We start from the raw sequence: 12,355 nt of genomic DNA, 5'->3' as shown, positions 1-12,355 counted from the left end.
GGGGAGAGGGGGAGGTGGGGAGAGGGAGGGGGCAGGGGGAGACGGGGAGGGGGGAGTGGGGAGGGGAGAGAGAGGGCGTGAGGAGGGAAGAGAGGGAATGGGGGAGAGGGGGAGACGGAGGGGGAAGGTGAGAGGGGGAAAGAGGGAGGGATTGGGGAGAGGCAGAGGAAGTGGGAGAGGAGGGTGGGGAGGGGGAGAGAGGGAGGGAATGGGGAGGGGGAAGAGAGGGGGGGAAGGGGGAGAGAGGCGAGAGGGGGAATGAGGGAGGGGGGAGAGGGAGAGGAGGGAGGGAGAGGGAGGGAGGGGAGGACGGAGAGAGGGAGGGAGGGGGAGGGTGGAGGGGTGGAGTGAGGGAGGGGGAGGGTGGAGGGGTGGAGTGAGGGAGGGAGGGAATGGGGAGGGAGAGAGAGGGTGGTTAGAGGGCAGGGAGAGTGAGGGGGAGAGAGAGGGAGGGAGGGAGAGGAGTGAAGGGATAAAGGGAGGTGTGGAGAGGGGCGGTGGGGAAGGGGGGTGAGCGGAGGTGTGGGTTGGAGAGGGAGAGTGGGCGGGAAGAGGGGAGTGGTGGGATGGGTGAAGGGAGGGTTCAAAGGGGAGGGTGAGAAGGGAAGGGCTGAGGGAGGGAAGGGGAGGGTTGGAATTGGGGATGGCAGGGTGGGATGCGGGGAGGGGTGGGATGGGGAAGGGGAGGGATGGAATGGGATGGGGAGAGGTGGGAAGGGATGGGGGAGAGGTGGCAAGTGGGAGCAAGGGAGTGGGGGCACAGAACAGGGGGGAGAAAGATCAGAGTGGGGGCACAAATACAGGGGCATGGGAGGAGATACAGGGGAGTGGGGACACAGGAGAGAGTGGGGACTTGGGAGGGGGAGAGAAGGGAAGGGTCGGGGAGCAAAAGGAAGAGGGAGAGAGAACTAGCTGCATGGTTTCATCCCATAATTTTAGACAATCAGTGCAGCTCCAATAACCCTTAAGAAGCCTAGCACCATCCAGGCAAAGAAGCCCACTTTATTGGCACCACATCCATTACCTCCATCAGTAGCAACAATATGCAAGATGCATTGCAGAAATTCAGCAGTGATCCTCAGACGGCACTTTCCAAATCCACAACCATGTTCATCTCCTGAACTGGCCTTCTAGGTGAATGTAGCTGTGGATTTGGAAAGTGCTGTCTGAGAATCACTGAGGGATATGGAACACCACTACCAGCAGGTTCCCTTCTAAGTCACTCACATCCTGACTTGGAAATACATCACCATTCCTTCACTGTCGCTGGGTCAAAATTCTGGAATTCCCTCCTTAATGACATTGTGGTTCACATTGTTCTTTTCTGACACTTCCCTTGACCTCTCTAACTCCATTTCAGAGATAAACTGTCCACTGCCACTTCTATCCACTACAAAGCCATTAACTCCCATAGCTACCTTCACTACAGCTCTTCACACCCCATATCATGTAAGGATCCCACCCCTTTCTTATGGCTACGTTCAAATGATATCACCTACAAAACAGCTTGCTTCTTCCATAACTGTGTTTTCCCACCCACTGTGGTTGACAGGGCCCTCAACTGCTTCTTACCTGTGCTTCCATCCTTGCTCCTTCACATTACTCACAACAGCATGATTAGGTCCCTTGTCCTCACTTTTCCTGTCACCAGCCTCTGCATTCAAAGGATCATTCTCCACCAATTTGGACAACTCCAGCACATCACCACCAAACACCATCTTCCTCTCACTCCGTCTCATTTTGCAGGGATTGTTCCCTCCGAGATATCCTAATCCATTCCACAATCAACACCGCCACCACCTTGCCATGTAACCACAGAAGGTGAAACGCCTGGCCCTTCACCTCCTCCACGCTCACCAACCAAGGACTTTCAGCGGAAGCAGCATTTCACCTGTATCTCCTCCAATCTTGTGCACCCAATGTGGCCTACTCTACATTGGATAAACCAAATGCAGACTGGGTGACCACTTTGTGGAACACCTGCGGTCTGTGCGCAAGCAATACCATGACCTTCCTGTAGCCTGTCTTTTTAACACAGTATCCTGCTCGTAAGCCCATGTCTGTTCTCGGCATGCTAAATGCAATGTTCCAGTGAATCACAGCACAGACCTGAAGAACAATTGTCTCATCATCTGACCAGATGCTTTACAACATTCTGGACTTGAACTCAATAATCGTAAGTGTTGAACTCAATATTAACACTTACGAATTGTGAACCAATTCCCATTTCTTCCCTTTCTTTCGACTTTACTTGTTACATCCTCTGTCAACGTGTCCTCTCTCCCCACCCCCCACATCAGGGGATTACCTGCACCTTTCAAGTCTGGCAGTTAGACACATCGTTGTTCTGCCATTTTTACGTTCCAAAGACTTAATCTGAACTATCAAAGTTTTTTTCTCCACCAAAACTTAGGTAAATGCTGTCCCCTCTACACTTCACTTCAGCACTGAAGAAGATTCAAAACGTTAGTTTGCTCCCCCTCCATGGATGCTGTCTGAACCGCTGTGATTACCAGCATTTGTTTTCAGTAGATTCGAGCATTTGCAGTAATTTGCTCCTAACAAATATCAAGTTGCAGTTTTTGGTTATCTAAAGGAAGAAAAATGCAATTATCTTCTGCTGTGTAAATTTTGTGGATGCTGGGGAGTAAATATATAGAGCAGCAAATATCTTTATACATGACCTTCTTCAACCTCACAAAAACCTTTGAATTTGTCAAGCATAGGGGATTATGAAGCAGCCTCTTAAAATTTGGTTGCAACAGAAACTTGTCACCATTCTTTGCCTAATGCATGACACTATGCAAGTTGCGATACTTGTGAACAAATCCACTACAGACCCAATATGAACACTGGGATCTTCAGAACTGTTCTGAAGAATGGGGTCACTGGACTGAAATATTAACTCTGCTTTCTTTCCACAGGTGCTGCCATACCTGCTGAGTTTTTGGTTACAAGACCATTTCAAAGGACAATTAATAATCAACTTCATTGTTGTAAATTTTTTATTCACTTAGGCAACAGACAATAGGTGCAGGAGTAGGCCATTCTGCCCTTCGAGCCAGCACCACCATTCATTATGATCATGGCTGATCATCCTCAATCAGTATCCTGTTCCTGCCTTATCCCCATAACCCTCAATTCCACTATCCTTAAGAGCTCTATCCAACTCTTTCTTTAAAGTATCCAGAGACTTGGCCTCCACAGCCTTCTGGGATAGAGCATTCCACACACCCACCACACTCTGGGTGAAGAAGTTTCTTCTCAACTCTGTTCTAAGTGGCTCACCCATCAGCGGAAACATGTTTCCTGCCTCCAGAGTGCCCAATCCTTTAATAATCTTAAAAGTATCAATCAGATCCCCTCTCAACTCACGCGTATACAAGCCCAGTCACTCCAATTTTTCAACATAAGATAGTCTTGTCATTCCGGGAATTGACATCGTGAACCTACGCTGCACTCCCTCAATAGCCAGAATGTCTTTCCCCAAATTTGGATACCAAACTGTGCACAATATTCCAGGTGTGGTCTCACCAGGGCCCTGTACAGCTGCAGAACGACTCTTTGCTTCTATACTCAATTCCTCTTGTTATGAAGGCCAGCATGCTATGAGCTTTCTTCATTGCCTGCTGTACCTGCATGCTTGCTTTCATTGACTGATACTTGTGGGATGTGGGCATCGTTGGCTGGGCAGTATTTATTGCCCACCCCTAATTACTTTTCAGAAGTGGCAGTGAGCAGCATTCTTGAACTACTGTAGTTCACCTGCAGTAGGTAGACCCACAGCAGAATCATACATTTACAAAATAGTATAATCACATCAGATTTCCTTCCCTGAAGAACATTAATGTAACAATGGGTTTTTATGACAGTCTAGTAGTGGTTAACATCACACTACTAGCTTTTTAATCACTATTTTTAACTCAATTAGTTGAATTTAAATTTCTCAGTTACTGTGGTGAGACTTAATCTCATGTCTTCATAGAATCATAGAGATGTACAGCATGGAAACAGACTCTTCAGTCCAACCCGTCCATGCCAACCAGATACCCCAACCCAATTAAATCCCACCTGCCAGCACCCGGCCCATATCCCTCCAAACCTTTCTATTCATACAGATCATTATTGGTTAGTAACAATAACTACGACACTGCTATATTTTGGCAATAGAAATCCATCAGAATTGCTATTAAAATACATAGTTCACACACCAGATACAAGCCATACTTTATTCGATAAGGCTTTAATAATCAAAACATATCATGTAACAAATAAAGTAGAATTTATAAAAAAATTAACAGTCATGCTACGTGTCAAATAACATTAAAACTGATTATAAACTATGAATAAAGGACAAAATCACTATGCAAGGTTAAACTGCTCGTGTCCTTTCTCAGCAGTGCAAGCACAGTTAAAGATAAAATATGGAATGTAGCTTCTGTACCCCAGTACCTATGTTCAATTGTAACATATTCAGAAGTTGTTCAGCCTTCTAAACAAAATACAACCCTGAGTAGAAGAGGCAGCTCACAAGTCTAAAAGCAAAATGCTTTTATATTCAAAAACTGGCACAATGCAAATTTCACAGTATCACATCGTTTGAAGGCCATGTTAATATGTCTGAAACAATTTTTGCAAAGGTTACATTTTTTAATTGAAATATACAATATGGATTCTATGATTTACTTATGAATGGATGCACTTTATTAACCAACCAGAAAAAGCAGATTTAACAGATTAGTCTATTAGCAGTATAATGATAATGTCGATACTTGTTAGAATCCCCCCCAAAAAACAGATGTGCATAAATAGATTCGATGGAGTACAAAAGTGCCTATAAAAATATACAGAAAATGCATCTCTCTTGGTCAGTAGTTTGATGTAAAATACAGAAATAAATTAGGCTTAAAAGGCCTAGAAGTGCCAAAACTTGAGGCTATCTAAATAATTTATACAAAAACATAATATTATGGATGCTGGAAATCTGAAAAGAAACAGAAAATGCTGGATAGAATCAGCATGCCTGTCATTCTCTGTGGAGAGAAAGAACTTTAACATTTCAGGTTTGTGAACTTCCTCATTATAATTAACTGTTTTTCTGATGCCAGAGCTGCTATGTATTTCCAGCATTTTCTGTTTGCAAACCTCTGACTAAACTAAGCTGGTCTACTCATGTTACCATTTTCAGTCAAAATATACATTAAAATAAAATGTTATTGTCCATTAGTATTTGTACTTTTGCTGTAATTCTTAATTGTTTAAAAGAAAACAAAAGATGAATGGTCCTGCAATTCCTCTGGAGGAATTAGTGTCTGTAGTAAATTTACAATTTCAACTAAAATAAAATATTAAAATGTTTGTTATAAGGTGAAATGGTTATCAGCTTGTATCCTTAAAAAAAATGTAACTAACATAATATGCAAAAAAGGCACATTAATAGTCATAAGAAAATACAGTTGACCTGAAATCATATAATTTTAAATATATTGGCTTTGGAAAAATAAATGTTCAATGTCCTTAATGAAGATGTACAACAGATTTAAAGGCATTCTTTACAGAAAAGAATGAATCAGTGTTACAAACAATTTACAATTATATAATGGTATGCCACAGCTTCAGGACCTACCAAGGTAATTTATAACCAATTTTTGAAGTGCAGTTAAAACGAGGCGTGCAAACCCTCCAGCTAATTTGCACAAAAACAGCAAGAGAATAAATGATTAGGCAATTATTTTCTTTTAGATTGTATTGCTAAAAGAAGAAAATGCAGATTCAGAACTCCCACAATCTTGGGAGTGTCTTGGGAGCTTTTTCATCCACCTGAGTAAACATAATCTTGATTTACTGTAACATTCAGAAGACAATGTAGCACCACACTGAAACAGTCACCTACATTGTCTGATTATCTATGGAAAAAGACTTGGGCCAACAGTATAACTTTTCTCTCAATAGCAAGAATGTCACCACTAACGGATTCAACCTAACACTTCAAATCAGTTTAATTCTGGGTAAAATTTACATTATTTTTCTGAGTGCTTGCTACTGATTTGGTTTCATTGTTTTAAATGTCTTTTTAAAAATTCTGCCAAATGAAACACAAAAGCACTCCACTGTTCGGTACTCAGAAATTTGGGTGATGTGCTCTTTGTGGAAACTGTTTTTAATACATATGCTTACATGCACAGGACATAATTAGGAATCCAAAAATTGCTGAAGATATCAGAATATATACTAAATGAAATTAAGTATCAATGTTACAATCAACAAAGACCTGAAGAACATTAATGTAGTAATGGGTTTTTATGACAGTCCAGTAGTGGTTAACATCACACTACTAGCTTTTTAATCACTATTTTTAACTCAATTAGTTGAATTTAAATTCCTCAGTTACTGTGGTGAGACTTAATCTCATGTCTCCATAGACTCATAGAGATGTACAGCATGGAAGCACACCCTTCAGTCCAACCCGTCCATGCCGACCAGATATCCCAACCCAATCTAATCCCACCTACCAGCACCCGGCTCATATCCCTCCAAATCTTTACTAACGCAAGAGAATATGTGAATGATGGACTAGTACCAATGAAAGTGACAATGAAGTTTAGATTCCCTTTTTATATATGTGTGTGTCAAGTAATATTTGAGTTTTTCCTGCTTGTGTTCGTTTATTTAGTCTCTTTGGTAATATATTTTAGGTTCAGGTAAAATTATGTAAAGATTTGAACTTTACAACACATATACAACATAAATTAGTTTCTTGACCAGTCCAAAGTTTTCTCACAATAAGGTGAGCTTGAGAAGTCCAAATAGATACAGCAAGTGAATGAAAATTAATCTGAAGATTCATTTTCAAGGAGTCAAGTAAATGAGTCTTGGTACAGAAATTTACTTGGTGGCAAATCCAAAGTCTCAAGTTAATATCAAATGAAAGGAATATTTTTGTCCATAATAAATTTTACATTTGTCAAAAAAGTTATCACAAAGAAAATTCAAATGGTATACAGTATTTCACCAGAACCCCAAATTTTTAAGTATTATTTCTTCAAAACCACTCCAGTCACAGAACTGAAAGTGATGTTCTGTTTGTGTTGTTCAGTTATTATGCTAAGCATGCAAAGTTACTGAAAGATTTAAAAATACTTGGAAATTGGGCAGACAGGAGACAGATAAAATTCAATGGAAAAATTGCAAAATGAAAGACTTGGGAGAAAAGCACAGAGTGACAATTAAAGGCAAATAAAATAATATGGATAGAAAATGATAATTTGGAACTTCTGACTGGCAATAAGTTGAAGTTGACAGAACAAAATATGGTAGTAGTGAGCAAAACAATCAAATCTGGATTGTATTAAAATGATAGCATTATGCTGACATTGTGATGTTATCCTGCTGGTTTATAAACCATTGGTGCAACTGGCACTAGAACATTGCATAATTCTGGACAAAAAAATTGCTTCTATTGAAAGGATACAGAAGAAAGTAACAAGAATGACTGAGTTGATGGAAGGATTGAAGAGCAAATTAGCATTAGATGTTATTCATAACCTGTCCAAAATACACTAGTTTTCTGAATGTATTGTTGCTTTGTTGGATAGGAAATATATAGATCTGTGAGAATGGCATGACCCTTTAAACAGGACTGAATTTATTACTACTGATCTTTGAAGTGATAAAACTGCATAGGAAAACAGGTGGCGTAATCTGGTTGGACAGAACTAAAAAGTAAGGAAGATAAACCAAGCTAATAATAAAGTCTGAAAAGTGTTATCAGTCCAAAATTGCTTGCAAAAGTTAGTTAAAATAGATTTATAAGGCAATAAAACATTGGCCTAGAAGACATATGTTTGGAGGAAGGAAGAAGATTGTACTGATCTCTAACTTTATTGGAAGGGTAGTCATTTTAAATTCTTACCTTTCAGCTGTGAACGTGCAGAATTTACAAAATATTTCAAAACACTAGTGCTGGAGTACAGGATAAGGCACATGCTAAGATGGACCATCAAAATTGTGCTTAGATTGATAAATGTTTTAAAGATTCCCTGATTATATGCAGCACCAAATAACTTGAGTAGCCTTTAATAGAAACATTACCTTATAATGCAATGTTTAAACTGTTATGACTTTAAATTTAGATTTGACAAATTATGATCAGATAAATAAAATTCTGAATGAAGAAAGCAAATTTTATTTTTTAAAAAGGGTAACAAAGTTACCTTATTTAGGGCATGTTCTTGCTGTTAGAGGCCACTGTCAAAGCTCGACTACGCTGCTGAACAGTGGGATGTGGGCCTCACATATTAAGTTTCTCACTGGACATTTCCCTATATATTGCAGAAAACACAAGGAAGTAAAAAGAACAGCAGTAAATCAGTCTCTACACTGGTAGTAGTCCACAGGCAGACATGCCTGAATGGAGACAGGAAATTGTGCTAGCATAGTCTCTGACTCTATGACAAAGGTACTTAACTTTAGAGAGAAAATACTTTGTCGACCAACGAACCAATAAACTCCAACTTTGGTCAGCAAAAAGCTTGATATTAGTTTTGTTCAGAGGTACACTGCAATCATCAGCATGACAGCAGTTCCTGATAATGCAACATCAAGGAAAATTCAACTGTAGTGCTTCAGTGAAACCAGACTGCCATCACTGAAGAAATGAGCAATTTGTTGCTCCAGTGAACAAATATAAAGGCAAGTATGATTATTAAAGATTAAATATTTTAAAAATTGCAGATTACTGACCTCAGCAATGCAAACCAGTTTAATAAATGTTAGTCATTTAAAAATTAGTGATGTAAGAAGTATGGGAATAGAAATGTGCCATCAAATATACAAACGTGGACATTAGAGCTGACAGAAAAATACTGAGAAAACCTTTCCTATTTTAAAAAATGCATAGGAAGACTAGGGTTATGTTAACACTCAAAGATGTCATGCAGTGTTCGAAACCCAATGGTACAATATTACGATCACAAAAATTCAAAGAAAAATAATTCAGCTCATCAAACTAATGTCATTCATATGGTTTTGATGCCTCCGCTGCCTACATTAATCTCTAGAAGTAAAATTCTGTGCAATTATTTGTGAATACTAATCCCCAATTTTAATCCAAGAATTTTACATTATATTTTCTTTGGAATGTTGGACTGCTGCTGTCCATAGACCATACTTGTCCTCTTCTTGTCCCCATGCATGATCTAATTACAGCAGATTATAATTTTCCCTAGCCAATATTAAATCTTCTCAATCAAAAGTTACACAGCTATTTTGAAGCACATGGCTGTAACAGACTTGTGAAGTTTGATCCACAGATCTATTACTCAATGGAAGGGAGGGGATGTTCCTCAAATAAATAGCTTATTTTTTTAACAAATAAAATGTTAAAGTCATGCTCTCATGTTCTGTGAAGACCATCCCATCAGATCTTTCCGAATTAACTAAACTTCTGGAAAACCATTAACTTTGGATCCACGAAATACAATTGTGAGTATTTAAAGCATAAGTGTAAGAAACATTCATACAGTGGATTATTTTTAATATCTTCAAACTTCCACTTCTTAGACTTTTCTTCCTCTGAAACCATAAATATAAAAACACTATTCTCTAGGAATCTTTATCAACCTGAGAGAGAGAAAAAAAACATTTTCAGTTTTGATGGTCCACTGCAGCATTGGTCCTTTCCGACTGAAATGAAACTGTTATATAAAAAAAATTCTTTACAAGGCAAGGTCCTTTGCTTTGTAAATAAAAGCATGGATACTAAAGCCAAAAATGCTAAAAATCACTGGTTCAGCTTCAGTTGGAGTAGCGTTTAATTCAGAGAAAAACCTTTTTTAGGAAGGGCCTCCAGGCTGTAGAGTATAAAAGAAACTTATTAGAAACACAACTAGAGGTGATAGTCTTCAGTTACGTGGAAAATTAAAACTGGTAACATTCCTATTAAAGCATAGAAAATTAAGAGTAAATCAAAATCAAAAGGGTAGATCAAAATACTGTAGCCACATTTTTGATAACTGGTAAACAGACCTACAGTGGGGTGAGAATTTATTTTCAAACTCAGGGAGTTATGAACATCTTGAAAACTTGTCTGAAAGGGTATTAGAGGAAGATTCAATTGTAACATTTTCAGAGACTGGAAATGTACTTGAAAGTGAATATTTGCAGGGCTGTGGAAAAGAGCAAAGGAGTGGTTTTAGTTCAATAGCTCTTTCAAGGAGAACAACGTGCTGCATGACTTTGAGAGATTGTAATTCCTAGAAACTTTATTCATTCAAACTGAAAAACCACATCCTTGCAAATTGTTAACTGCAATTTTCCATTAGAATGGAAATGTCACAACACTTTGAAATTTGATGTTTACTGATATTCCATTAGATTATGTACTTTCACACAGACACAAATGCTTGTTTGTAATTGATTACACATGCATGATAGAATGTACATTCCAGAAGACAGAATATTGATTCGGATTTTGTAGTCAGCAGGAAATGTATCGCACTAGCTATTCATTTCACTTATACCAGCCCAATGGCTTTTGCAGTGGATGTATGGTAATTAGAATCAAAACAAAGAATCTAAAACTTGTGTAAACAGTGCAAGCAACATTATATCATTTAATGAAACAAACTGAAAAATCCTTAAAGGTCAGCAAAATCTGAACAAGGAAGTGGAAGTTAGAATAAATCAAATCTAGAAAATGAAATATAGTAGGAAAGAAAGGTGACATTAAGAGAGAGATAATTGAAAGAGATAAAAGAGGTAGAACATTAAATTATTTTTTCAAAAATCTATAAGAATGATGAGAACTCGAATGAGATAACATAGATATAAAAGTTAATTTTCAGCATCAGAGATGTTGTGAGGCTTTTATTATGAATTAAAGAAAAATATTCTCTTATGCTTGAATGGCCTTTTCTGGTTCAGCAATGGGTATTTAGTCAAATACCTGTAATATAACGTCAAGTCTTTCATATGTTTGATGTGTCCCACTATCGGAAAACTTCATCCTTAATTGTGCATGTGTGGCTGTTAGGTGTTGCTGTTCGCTTTACTGTTAAAAAAAATGGTAAGCACTGATTGTCTCACCATCATTGAAAAATCCAGGTCAATATTGCAATTTTTCATTGGGATGATACAAATGAGGGACACTGGGGAAAATGTATATTTCAAAGGAATGCCTTTGCAATGGATCTGCACTCTGCTTAGCAATGGATTTAAATATTAAAATCGATTTGCCTCTGATTATTAGAATTTTAGTACAGGCCAGATAGAGTGCACAAAAATAATTATTTATCAACATTGTACTTGCTAGAACTCAAACAAACCATCAGTGAGTTATTATATCACTCACTGGATTAAATTATGCTTTCAGCAAAGATAATGAAACAATTAATAAAGAAATGATAAGTCAGTAAGTTGCTGTGTAAAAACAAAATTGAGCGAAAGAAAAGTTGGAGATGAAATATCTTCTTTTTCAGTAAGTCTCAAAGTGAAATTAATTTTAAATTGCATGAAATGCTGCTAGATGCAATATTCTGCACTTTGAGAAAAATTGAATGATTTACTGTGATTATGGAAAAGTTATTTTTTAATGAAAACTATTTCCTCCAGTAATTTGAATTTCTGGCAAACTCTTTAAACTCTTTATCTACATACATTCACAACCTATGGTCAGTAGTGAAAATCCCATAAACTCTACCTATTTAATATTTGTTTTATTAAAATATGTTTTTGTAGTGCTACAGGAAAGAGGAATTTTTTGTGATGGTTAGCAAAAACTGTAATTCACAATAGACAAGCAAATCTTTGCCAGTTTGTTTTATAAAATTAATCAAAACAAATAGATCACTTACCTATATATGGGTGGTTAGCACAAAAATTATTTGAGAGCAAAAACATATTGCATAGTGTTTTCATAATTAAAGTTCTTAAAGCATTTTCATTTTTACTGTTGTTTTCCTTCTAAAATTAATACTTTGGTCAAATGTTTCGCTGAAAGTGAAATATTTAATTTGGTTTGACAACAAAAGACCAACTATGACTTCATTCTTAAAAGATGCATAGAAAGACAGATTGAACAAAAAGAATAAATCAAAAATAGGGAAGATGGATAGACGGGTAATTAATTTCATTTACAGTAAAGCTCGCCAGTGACAGTTTGACTATTAAAAAGGTGTTCTATTTCAAAATAATCATTCTAAATACATACGTTCAACGACAACCACAGTAAAATATATATCCTCTAGTTACATATATATTAAACAGTACGTATTAGTGTTAAGCTGATTGCAAATCTAATTGATAATACCTTTAAAAACATGTCTTAAATTTCTTCATGGTATGGTATTCCCTCATT

This window comes from Hemiscyllium ocellatum, chromosome 6 (assembly GCF_020745735.1).
Source record: "Hemiscyllium ocellatum isolate sHemOce1 chromosome 6, sHemOce1.pat.X.cur, whole genome shotgun sequence".
Taxonomy (NCBI): domain Eukaryota; kingdom Metazoa; phylum Chordata; class Chondrichthyes; order Orectolobiformes; family Hemiscylliidae; genus Hemiscyllium; species Hemiscyllium ocellatum.
This window is presented reverse-complemented; position numbering follows the sequence as displayed.